The sequence below is a fragment of the Macaca fascicularis genome, chromosome 2 (genome assembly GCF_037993035.2).
Source record: "Macaca fascicularis isolate 582-1 chromosome 2, T2T-MFA8v1.1".
NCBI classification, from domain to species: Eukaryota; Metazoa; Chordata; class Mammalia; order Primates; family Cercopithecidae; genus Macaca; species Macaca fascicularis.
The window spans coordinates 155,576,607-155,589,780 of NC_088376.1; the positions used below are offsets into that span (position 1 = coordinate 155,576,607).

The 13,174-nt window shown below is 43.4% G+C and overlaps 1 long non-coding RNA gene across 1 annotated transcript in view; it reads left to right on the forward strand.

Annotated features, from left to right (window-relative positions):
• Positions 1-12,819, forward strand: part of LOC135969386 (uncharacterized) — a 54,322-nt gene extending 41,503 nt beyond the window's left edge. The window contains exon 3 of the long non-coding RNA XR_010584619.1: positions 10,915-12,819. This is a non-coding gene — a long non-coding RNA (uncharacterized lncRNA). The remainder of the gene's footprint in view (positions 1-10,914) is intronic.
• The last annotated feature ends 355 nt before the right edge of the window (positions 12,820-13,174 follow it).

A 13,174-nucleotide genomic window follows, 5' to 3' on the forward strand; every position in this document is an offset into this window, starting at 1 on the left:
GACAAAAACCAAAACAAAAAATTCAGCAACTGGAGAATGTTTATTGAACTAAGTGTAAATGTTATAAAACTTGACAAAATAGAAAATTAAATATAGCTAATAAAAATGTTCGTGAAGAAAACAAGTGTAAGAATATAATTTCACATTTCATAGCAGAGAATCAATAGTTTTGGGGTCTTTTTTTTTTTTTTTTTTTTGAAATTGACAGCAGTGAAGAGAGGTGACTTGTTCCATCAAATGCTAAAACATTAAAATGCCTCTACAGAAATTAAAACAATGTGCTACTAAAGGAAGAATGGGCAACTAATTCACTGGAACAGAATGGAGTCTGTAAACCAACCTATGTTTATATGGGAATTGGGTGTACATAAGGTATGTCATGTTAAATCAATGGGATTATTTAATAAGTTATTTTAGAAAAAAGTCTAGATGTTAAAAATAAGATAATATCTCAGAACATATAACACAAGAAACCCTTAATATTTTAAAATTATAAGAGTTTAAAAAGGGGAAATAAAAGAAAAAGTAAAAAGAAATTATAAGCAGTTTCTGAGTAGGTAAAGGACTTTATCATATGACACATTATCATACGAAGAAGAAGAAAAATAAAATGGTGTTAAAAGTGACTACTTGAAATTTTAAATGTTTGTATGTTAAAAACCACCAGAAAAATGATTAAAATTAAATACGGACTGGGGAAGTTTTGCATCATATACAAAATTGACAACTAATATCTTCCATATGTGAATAACTTCTACAATTCAGTAAGAAAATGAAGGAATAGGCCAGGCACGGTGTCTTATGCCTGTAACCCCAGAACTTTGGAAGGCTGAAGCAGGTGGATCACCTGAGCTTAGGAGTTCGAGACCAGCCTCCACAAAAAAAAAAAAAAAAAAAAAAAAAAAAATTAGCCAGGTGCTGTGGCACATGCCTGTAATCCCAGCTATTTGGGAGGCTGAGGCTCAAGAATCACTTCAACCCAGGAGGTGGAGGCTGCAGTGAGCCTAGGTGGTGCCACTGCACTCCAGCCTGGACGACAGAGCAAGACCCTGTCTCCAAAAAAAAAAAAAGAAAATGAATGAACAGATCAGTAACAAAAAGAAGGAACAACAATAGTTTCTTTTACTTGAAGATAAATGCATATTTAAAAATACCAGCGAACCACCTTGGCTAACACAGTGAAACCCCGTCTCTACTAAAAATACAAAAAATTAGCCGGGCGCAGTGGCGGGCGCCTGTAGTCCCAGCTACTTGGGAGGCTGAGGCAGGAGAATGGCGTGAACCTGGGAGGCGGAGCTTGCAGTGAGCCGAGATCGCGCCACTGCACTCCAACCTGGGCGACAGAGCAAGACTCTGTTTCAAAAAAAGAAAACAAACAACAACAACAACAACAACAAAACCTGTGAAATACCAGGTCTGTTTAGTTTTATTCCATGATTTTTTTTTAAATTGGATAAAACACAAGGTAGGTGAAGTTTCAGGCAATAGGCACTACAAAGTAGCATAACTTTTTTTATTGTTTTTGTCGTTTTGAGACAGAATTTCGATCTTGTCGCCTAGGCTGGAGTGCAGTGGCGCCATCTCGGCTTACCGCAACCTCCACCTGCGGGGGTTCAAGCGATTCTCCTGTCTCAGCCTCACAACTAAGTGGGACTACAGGTGCCTGCCACCACGCCTGCCTAATTTTTGTATTTTTAGTAGAGACGGGGTTTCATCGTATTAGTCAGGCTGGTCTCAGACTCCTGACCTCAGGTGATCTGCCCGCCTCGGCCTCCCAGAGTGCTGAGATTACAGGCATGAGCCATCAAGTCCAGCCATTAGCACAATATTCTGGGGGGAAACAATATGGCAGTTTATTGTATCAAAACCTTAAAAAGTCCGGACGCGGTGGCTCATGCCTGTAATCGCAGCACTTTGGAAGGCCGAGGCAGGCGAATCACGTGAGGTCGGGAGTTCGAGACCAGCCTGACCAACATGGAAAACCCCCATCTCTACTAATAAGACAAAATTAGCGGGGAGTGGTGGCACATGCCTGTAATCCCAGCTACTTGGGAGGCTGAGGCAGGAGAATCGTTTGAACCATGGAGGTGGAGGTTGCAGTGAGCCGAGATTGCACCATTGCACTCCAGCCTGGGCAACAAGAGTGAAACTTCATTTAAAAAAAAAAAAAAACCTTAAAAACTATACAGACCCTTTATGCAACAATTTTACCTTCAGGAATTTATCCTAAAGAAATAGTTGCTGAGGCAAGAGGATCACTTGAGGCTAGGAATTCAAGACCAGCCTGGGTAACATAGAGAGACCCCATCTCTACAAAAAATCAAATAAATTATCTGGGCAATTATCCAAACATGGCAGTGCATGCCTGTGGTCCCAGCTACTGTGAAGGCTGAGGTGGGAGGATTGCTTGAGCCCAGCATTTGAGGCTGCAGTGTACTATGATAGCACCACTGCACAATACTCAATTATTTGTTATTTTTCAGATTTTTGCCAGTCTGATAGTTGAGAAATATCAGAATTACATTTTCTTTTTTTTTTTTTTTTTTTGAGACGGAGTCTCGCTGTGTCACCCAGGCTGGAGTGCAGTGGCGCGATCTCGGCTCACTGCAAGCTCCGCCTCCCGGGTTTACGCCATTCTCCTGCCTCAGCCTCCGAGTAGCTGGGACTACAGGCGCCCGCCACCACGCCCGGCTAGTTTTTTGTATTTTTAGTAGAGACGGGGTTTCACCATGTTAGCCAGGATGGTCTCGATCTCCTGACTTCGTGATCCACCCGCCTCGGCCTCCCAAAGTACTGGGATTACAGGCTTGAGCCACCGCGCCCGGCCTACATTTTCTTCTCTATGGATCCACTCATACCACTTAGTGTATTCATTTATTCAATAAATATTTATTCAAACATTTATTGAACATCTACTATGTACAAGGACGCTGTTCTCTTCTAGGCTTTTGGGCTATATCCATTACAACAGAGATGAAGGTCCCTGCCTTCTTACAAAAAGCTTATAAAATAACAGCAATGTTAAAGTGTTTTAAACTGACTTTTATTTATACCTTTATCTCAAGAGATGCAAGCTACTGTTGATGAAGTGGAAAAGGTTTTTTATGATAGCTGACTATATGGTATCATAAGATGGACACTGAACTTGGAATTAGGAAACTTGGACCTGAGCCTGAGCCTTGCCTTTCACTAGCTGTGTAATGTTAAGTAATTCACTTAAATATCACTTGGTTTTATTTTGCCATAAAGTGGGGGGTATTGGACCAGATGGTTTGGGCAGTTCTTCTGCTCTATTAGGATGTGGCTCTATGTTAAACTGTTGTACCCCGAGACCAAAATGATTAAACTAAGATGTGACCCCAAAAGATATGTAAATGAGTTGCCCACTGATGAGAAATAAAGACCCATTTGAAGGTGAGGGATCTTGATTTGAACCTCAAAGTCATTAACAGTACAAATGCTACCTTCCTATGTTTCTCCTGTGCTGTGGGTCACACTGCCTCTTATCTGAGAGGGTCAGCTTCTGAGGACTGTCTGTGACCAGGGTCTGTTTCATCACTACTATGCTTTACTTCAATGAGACAAAGGTATCGAATATATTTTCAAATGTGAAATGAAAGAAAGCAAAAAATTATTTTTGATATAAAATAATGTTTTATTTCCAAAAAATTCTCCTACATGGTTTTTTAAATGTAAAATCTTCTAGTCATTTTTGTAAAATTAAACAAGATACAGTTTACACACAGCTTTTCCTGGAGGTGATAACTCTGCTCAGAGGCTGTATGATTTGGCTAGATATTGCCAAACTCCCCTCCATGGCGGGCAGTAGTATTTTGCACTCACACCAGCGATGTCTTAGTGTGCCTGTCTCCCCACAGCCTCACCACAGCATGCATTGGTTTCCTAGTGTAGTTTCAATTTGCACCACTCGTGTGATGACCAAGGTTGAGGTTCCAGACCCTTTTTGTTGGTTCCTTATTAGATCACTTCGGATGGAGATGGGGAGTTTTACTTGCTCTAACGGGGGATCTTGGCCTAGTGTAATAACTCATAGGTGGGCCTGATGCAGACCAGTGTGCAGGTGAGTAATACTTTGGATCCTGAAGAGTCATAGAGAATTATGGTTTTGTTCATGCTGCTTTTTGGGGAGTGGGTTGGAATACTTTTGCTTTTTCTTCCCATCTTACCATGAACAAATTCTCCAATCCTTTGAGGCACACCTCAACTCTCACTCCCTCCATTTAAACTCCTCATCACCCCTTTCCAAATTAGTCTCTCTTTCATGAAACACTCGACCTTGACCTTTCTTACGGCTCTTACTGTTGTTCCATGGAGTCTCCTTTTCTGGACACTTCTCATCTCTCACCGGCTGTGAGCTCTGTGAGGGCTGGGGCAGCCTTTGCCTATTCAGCTGTTCCAGAGCACCCTGCATGAAGCAGGAGCTCGAACTGTTGGGGCAGGGACTGCAGAAAACAGGGAGGGGCTGAAATGTCACAGCCGTGTCTGTCTGGGGAGTCCTGTGTGGTGATAGCTGCATCTCAGGCATGCATTTGTTCTCCTAAGCAGTGAGAATATCCACTAACATCTACTGGAAACATATCATTAACTTTACAGGGGAAACCCCCTCTGAAGCAAGCAGAAAGCCCCCTGCTGGGAACGGCACACAGCATGGGGCTGAAGAGGTGTGCGAGGTTAGGAATATAGGAACCAGAAATCTGGTCTATATGGAAAATAGCAGCTCATTAGCACGTGTTAAGCATGGGCCAGGGTGGGTCCCCTGTCAATGCTGCTGGGTGTTTGGTCACTGGGCAGGACTCACCCCACTGTGACCAGGCTTGACAGGCTGTCGGCTTGGCCATCCGGTTTCCTCAATGATAAAATGACACCGTCTCTTCATTCTCACCCATGCATCTTCAAATTCCTTTTTCTTGGAACCCATATTCGGCAAGAACACCTCTGGTTTTTACTGTTTTTCAAGCAGGCTTCCCTGCTGGGAAGAAAATTTGGCAACCCGTTGACAGGAATACTGCTGTACACTTGGCTATTACATTCAGTTAAAATAAAAATAGTGCTTATTTTTTCAATTATAAAAATAATACATACTTATAATAGAAAATTGGGAAGCATTAAAAACTGGAAAGGAAGAAATAATTATCCATGACTTCACTGCCTAGAACACCTACTGTTAACATTTTAGTGGATTTCCTTCCAGTCATTTTCTATGAATATTTATGTCCTTGGATTCATTTTCTGGGTATACTCTTCATCTTGCACTTTTTTTTTCTTTTCTTTTCTCTCTTTTTTTTTGAGATGGAGTCTTGCTCTGCAGCCCAGGCTGGTGTGCAGTGGTGCAATCTTGGCTCACTGTAACCTCTGCCTCCCAGGTTCAAGTGATTCTCCTGCCCTAGCCTCCTGGGTAGCTGGGATTACAGGAGCCCGCCCCCACACCTGGCTAATTTTTGTAGTAGAGACGGGGCTTCACCATGTTGGCCAGGATGGTCTCAAACTCCTGACCTCAAGGGATCTGCCTGCCTCTTACACTTTTAACTTCAAGTTGTAGCATGAGCATTTGTCCAGAATGGATAAACTTTGGAGATATTTAGTATCTGGCATTTTACATAAATTCTTCAGACATCAGTACAATGAAAAGTATTTCTATTCACAACAATAGAGACTCATTGTAACAAAAAAGCAAAGATCGCAGGAATATGTAATTTAGAAAGCAAGTTCCTTGTACTCCTTCCTCCCCAGATATAATCACCATTATTGGTTAAGGTTTTCTTTACATATATTAATATTTATATATGTAAATGAATGAGCAATTTTTTATTTTTCTTAATGGTTACATTATGAAGTCATCAGAAGATAGGGAAGTATGCAGAATAAAATGGGGACTGCTTCCGGATTCCCAACCTCGGCCTCCACTCCCTTCTCTAGAGGAAATAACAGTGAAGGATTTGAAAAGTATTCTTCCAGCTGTGTTCCAAGGCCTTTACGCACATATGTACACACGCTGATATGTGTTGCTGATGCACATATTCCTTCCATGCTGTGGCTGTGTGTATTCCTTTGCATATTGTCAATGGCTGCTTTTGCACTGGAGGAGCAGAGTTAAGTATGTGTCACAGAGACTGTGCTGCTCTCAAAGCCACATGACCTTCGCCACCTGGTTTTATGCCCATGAATGTGTTACTTTACATGGCAAAGTGCCTTTGCAGATTAATTAAGGTAGATGGACTTTAAAACAGGGAAGTTATCCTGGGTTATGAGAGTGGGTCCAGTGAAATCACATGGGCCTTCACAAGCGGAAGAGGAAGGCAGAGAGATTTGAGGCCTGGAGGGCTTGTGCTTGAGGGGCCAGTGGTGGGAAGCAGGGCTCTCAGTCCTATAGCCACAAGGAGCTGGCTTCTGTCCACAGCCTGAATGGTTCTTCCCCAGAGCCTCCACACAAGAGCCCAGCCAACCAATACCTTGATTTCAGGCACGTGAGACCTAGAGCAGAGAATCCAGCCATGCTGTGCCATCTTTCTGACCTGGAGGATGGAGAGAAAAGAGATCGTGTTGTTTTAAGTCACTGTGTTTGTAGTGATTTGTTATGCAGTGTAGAAAACTAATACAGGTTTGTTTGTTTACAATTGTAGATGTTACTATCTGGCTCTTTACAGGCAAGGTGCTGGGTTCCCTTATTTCCTTTTTAAGGGCTTCTGAACACTCCATGGTGTATTTCTATCATAATTTATTCGACCACTAGAGGACAAAAGTTTTCTCAGACATCCAAGAAATACAGCAACAAAGTCTTTGTGCACATGACTAAATACCTCTTTAGGACTGATTTCTAAAACACAATTTCTTTTTTTATTTTTATTTTTTATTTCTTGAGATGGAGTCTTGCTCTGTCGCCCAGGTTGGAGTGCAATGGCATGATCTCGGCTCACTGCAGCCTCCACCTCCAGGGTTCAAGTGATTCTGGTGCCTCAGTCTCCACAGTAGCTGGGATTACAGGTGTGCGCCACCACGCCCAGCTAATTTTTATATTTTTAGTAGAGGTGAGGTTTTGCCATGTTGGCCAAATTGGTCTCAAACTCCTGACCTCAGGTGATTCACCTGCCTCGGCCTCCCAAAGTGCTGGGATTGCAGGCGTGAGCCACTGCGCCCGGTCTCGAATGATGATTTCTGATTGAAGGAGCATACTGATTTTAAATTTTGTTAGACACTGCAAAACTACCCTCCAGAGAGGTGACAGATAAGCTGAGGTGTGTGAGGTGCTGCTTAGACAGCAGGTACCAGGATGGCTGGTCAGGCTTGGGAAAGCTCTGAGACTTAGAGCCCTCCAGAAGGCTACAGAGTCCATTAACAAGGCTCTCTCATGGACCTGGAAGATGGCAGAAAGTTTGCATCAAGAGCCCTCTCTTGAAGCCTTCCAGCATCACTATCAAGTCTAAAGCAAGTCTGCAGCACAAAGTTAAGTGCTGACTGTAAGTGGATCGTTTCTGTTCACTTTAATTCATGTGATGCTCATAGCTAGTGGGTGAGGAAGGCCTTATCAGCCCTGTTTCAAACGGTATGTGCCACGTGCAGTGGTCTGTGTCCTGAAAGTGGCACAGATGAGCTTTGAACCCAGTTGCGTGAATCTAAAATCCAATCTCCACCACCCCACCAGAGGGGCAAGTCTCTCTCCTGTCCCTTCTGAAACAGCCTGCCCTTCAGAGCAGGCTTTTGCTGAGTGAGAACCGAGCTCAAGAGTGTTCCTGTTCTCTTTTCTGGTTTGGATGCTGGTTGTGGAGGTGAACTCTGTGTGAGGATTCACTGGGCCGCCCCATTGGTGAATGTTTTGTATGTATACTACACTTTGATTTTTAAAATTTGCTTTAGGAAGCAAATTGAAAGACTGGATTGTCCACCTCATACAGCAAAACAAAGCATCTGCCCCCAAAGTCTGTGGTGGGAAATGATTTCCTTCTGAGACAGACAGCACCAGCAAAAAGGACTATAGCGTTCTCTTCCACCCATGTCACTAATTTTCTAACATAGACCATGCCACATGGCTGCTCTGCTCAGCAACTCCTCACTTCCTGGGCCCCAGCCCTGGCCTCTTGGCCTCTCAGTACTTTCCAACAGCCTTCCTGCCTCAGCCAGCCTTCACTTACCAGTTGCTGACCTCATGGAGCCATCATATAACTCTAGGCCTTCATCCACTTGGGATCCTCTACCCAAACACCCTAGCTTTGCTAAGAAAGTTCCAAATCTAACAGGAAACCAAGTACCTACCACAGGTTGTCACCTATGAGTGGTTGCTAAACAATGAGAACACATGGACACAAAGAGGGGAACAATAGACACCAGGACCTACTTGAGGGCGGAGGCTGGGAGGAGGGGGAGGATCAGGAAAAATACCTATTGGATACCATACTTATTGCCTGGGTGATCTAATAATCTGTACGCCAAACCCTCATGACACAATTTACCTGTGTAACAAATTTGCACATGTACCTGTGAACCTAAAAGTTAAAAAAAAAATGTTCCAAACCTTACACAGTACCTGGTACATACTAGCCACCTGACATTTGATGACCAAATGAATGAATGAACTGTTACTCTGAGTCTAAACAGCCTTCAACAGACCCCCTCCCTACAAGCCTGTTCGTGAGCTCAGTTAGATTTCTTATATCAACTCGATCCCAAATCCTTGACCCACTGGCTTTGTTTCTTCACAATGAGGTCACATGCACCAGATAACCACCAGTTCACCTTCCCAAGGAAATCTCTTCTGGAATCTCCTGAACCACCCCAATCTGGATGGCATCACAGCTTTTCTTCTAGAATCTCTTCAACGTCATCTTGATGATACCCTTTGCGTCTCTCTACATTGGACCTACTATTTCTTGTATTCCCTATATTGTCTTCTCACTTGATTTAGTCTCTCATTTTGTTTGAGAACATCCTTCAGGAGTTTCTTGAGAAAGAATGTGTGGGACGTAAATGTTTTGAGAACTTACAACTGCAGGTGTCTTTATTTTACCCTTGCCCTCGGTTGGTAGCTTGACTGAGGAGAGAGGTCATCTGGGCAGGAGGTGGTTTTCGTGCAGAATGGAGGGCATGTTACTGCTCCTTTGCCAGCTGGGTTCTACCGTTGCTCTTTAGAAGCCCCTAAAACCTTCCCCCTCTCTCTCATTCCCTCTGTCACTGTGTGACTTCTGCACAAGCAGGCTCCCCTTCACCTTTGCCATGAGTGGAAGTTCCCAAGGCCTCCCCAGGAGCAGAGGCTGGCACCGTGCTTCCTGGGCAGAATGCAGAACCATGAGCCAAATATACCTCTTTCCTTTATCAGTTTCCCAGCTCAGGTATTCCTTTATCACTAAGAAAGACACCTATGTCATAACCTCTGGAACCTGTGATCATGTTACTTTACATGACAAAAGGGACTTGGCAAATGGGACTAAGCTAAAGATTTCAGAATTGGGAGATTATTCTGGACTATCTGGTTAGCTCAATGTGATCACAAGGATCCCAATAAGAGAAGCAGAAGGGTCAGAGAAGGAGGTGTGAGGATGGAAGCCAGGGCTAGGGTGGGGAGAGGGAGAGAGAGACATGACAATGTTAACCTGCTGGCTCTGAAGATGGAGGAAGGGGCCACGAGCCAACCAATGCTGGTGGCCAGTAGAAGCCGGAAAAGGCAAAAAATAGATTTTCCCCTGGATCCTCCAGAAAGGAGCACTGACCAGCCAACACCTGGACTTTTTTTTTTTAAATTTATTTATTATTATTATACTTTAAGTTGTAGGGTACATGTGCATAACGTGCAGATTTGTTACATATGTATACTTGTGCCATGTTGAACACCTGGACTTTTAGCCTTGTGAAACTCATTTTGGATTTCTGACCTCCAGAATTTATAAACTTACGTTGTTTTAAGGCAAAAAATGTGTAGTTCTTTTTTAATAGCAGCAATGGGAAATGAGCACAAACGCATTCTGTCATTCTGGTTCTTGATCTTTTCTTCTCTTTCTCTGTCTCTGCATGCTTGTGGGGCCTCTGTTTCCAGCGTCCTGAGGTTGCAGGATGATGTGCCTTGGTGGGTCCTTTCAATGTGGACACTCATCTTCTAGTTGCCAGAGTCCTCCCGCTCTGTCCCCATCCACCTTTGGGCTTCCTCTATTCTCTTTTTCTGAAACTCTTATTATTTGGATACTAAACCTCATGGACCAGCCCTTTCAGGTCCTTAACTTTTCTCCTTTATTTTCCAACTCTTTCTCTTTTTGTCTACCTTCTGCCCTTTTATCTTCTAAAGCTTCTTTTGAGCTTTTCATTCCAGCAATCATGATTTTAATTCCCACAAATTCTTTTTGGTTCCCTTCATGTTTATTTCTATTACATTCTGCTGTGTTTCATGGTTGCAATATCTTTTTTTTTTTTTTTTATCTTCCTGGGGATATTAATGACTTTTTTTTAAAAAAGCTACTTGTGAAAAGCTCTTCTCCAAATTGCCATTCTCTGTTTGTCTTTATCCTGGTCCACATCCATCTCCATTCTAGTCCCACCTTTTGTGTTAGAGCTTTTCCTCTCATGGTCTCCACGTACCAGGATACTAACACGCGTACTGGAATCTGCAGGCGTGACTGGCCTGCCAACCTGGAACTTCGCTGGAGGGTGCTGTGCTGAGTCATCCCACTGGGGTAGTCCCTGTGCTATCCCTCAAATTCCATCCAGAAAGATCCTCCAGTTTGTGGCCTCAGGGTGAAAACTTCCAAAAACTGATTGGGAAAGATGGCTAGAGACTTCAGCATCCAAAATACACATCATCTTTTACTTAGATGTGTTGGTATGACAATGCTGACCTCAGCTGTGCTGCTGTTCCCAGTGCAAAAGACTCACTTTTTATTCTCTCCCCAAAATAAACCTCTCATCTTCTGCTAGGTTGGGAGAAGAACAATCACCAAAAATGCAGAGTGGGGAGCGGGCCTGAGTGTTGGACATCTCCTTAAACAAACCTTCCTGCAGCCTCCGGGTCACCATGCTTGTCACCTCTACTGCCAGAGACATTGAGTGCCTTGAAGTCCTGGGCTCTCCGGGGATTCTGGGGGGTAATTCTGACTGAGTTTCATCTTTCTCCACCGCCAGCTCAGGGCTTGGTCTTCCTGGGACTGCCAGTTGTGTCATTTCCATGCTCCCTCTGCATTCCAGCTTCCAGGACTGTGCTGCAATGCCTCCTCTCCTTTAAAGCAAGTCTTCTATCGTCACCAGCAAGGGGCCATGGAAGGAACAGATTAGACTACTCAATCTGCTCTCTCCGCCTGGCGGACCTACCATGTGATTCACCTACAGAGAGTTGGTTTGTTTTGGGTTTTTTGTTTTGTTTTGTTTTTGTTTTTTTGAGACTGAGTTTCGCTCTTGTTGCCCAAGCTGGAGTGCAGTGGCTTGATCTCGGTTCACCACAAACTCCGCCTCCCGGGTTCAAGCGATTCTCCTGCCTCAGCCACCCGAGTAGCTGGGATTACAGGCACCCACCACCACACCTGGCTGATTTTGTACTTTTAGTAGAGATGGGGTTTCTCTATGTTGATCAGGCTGGTCTGAAACTACCAACCTCAGGAGATTCGCCTGCCTTGGCCTTCCAAAGTGCTGGGATTACAGGTGTGAGCCACCGCCCCTGGCCAAGAATTGGTTTTTAATATTTCCTTCCTCCATACAACAGAATTCTTTTCAACAATGATCATTAAACAAAGGAGTAATAATAATGTCTAGAAAAGAACTGCTGTAGATAGTGAAAATTTTCTATTAAACTTTGTATATGTAATCATGCTGGCACATATGTTAAAAAAAGGTTAAAAAGTCATGGATTAATATTTTTTAATCATAATTTTTAAAGGGGATTATTTCACTGCAGTTCACACACTGTTTCATTGTTTCACATTTTAAACAGAAATAGCTGGGCACAGTGTCTCACACCTGTAATCCCAGCACTTTGGGAGACTGAAGCAGGCGGATCACCTGAGGTCAGGGGTTCGAGACCTGCCTGGCCAACATGGTGAAACCCCATCTCTACTAAAAATACAAAAATTAACCAGGCATGGTGGCACTCGTCTATAGTCGCAGCTACTCGGGAGGCTGAGGAGAAGAATCGTTTGAACTGGAGAGGCAGAGGTTGCAGTGAGCTGAGATTGCACCACTGCACTCCAGCCTGGGCGACAGAGTGAGACTCCATCTCAAGTAAATAAACAAATAAATATTTTAAATAGGAATAAAAACTTCAAGTTACCTATAAAAGAGTAACAGAACTGAAGTAATTCAAGTTCTGTTTCTTCCCCTGCGGAATCACTGTTAGCATTGTTTATTTTGAATCTACTGCCTAAAAGCAGGAACACGTTGTGTGCAGACCATTGACAGGTTGGAAATAGGAGTTCAGAGAGAGCTTACCTGATTCCAAACTTACAAGCAATGTGTGCAGCTGAGTCTGCCGGCACTGGGGGCCAACTTTGTAACTGGGAGTTCTCTGAATTAACTTCCAATAGCATGCGTTGTTGATTAAAGAGTAAGAAATAAAAATGTGCTAACTCAAAGTGTGCATATACACACTGAAAATTTAGCATGTTTTATTACATATTGATTTTATATATTTCCTTAAATATACATTTATTCTATATATAAATTTGAAATACATGTATAATTTGAATGTGGGTGTGTGTTTATATATATATATATAAAATGTCTCCATTGTCGGTGCCTCCTCATCCCTGAATCTGGGGCAACTGTTTCCACTGCACTGCCCTTAGGACATATGTCACATTCTGGAAATTCTAAAAAACCATTTTTAATGAAAAATTATTTGACCACCCACTATCCTCCAGATAGCAGTAGGAAGTTTTTACCTGTTCTCTTAATATACATATTTAACGGAGTCCTCTTCTGGGTCATGTTGGCTCACTGCCACTAAGTCAGGCAAGTCCCTGTTACCAGCACCTTCAGTTTAACGCCGAAATCAAAACCCCTCCTCTGATGAAGTTCAGGAGCAGCTTCCGCTCCCATCCAGCTCCATGAGAGTGGATGATTTCCCTGGCCATATGGCAGGTGGAGGGAGTGATTAACCCCCTGTGAGGCCTCTGTGTTCCTTGGCTCTGCCGGCTCCTCCCTCCTCGAGCAGCCCGAGGCCCACCTGTGAATCTTGAGCATCTGCCGG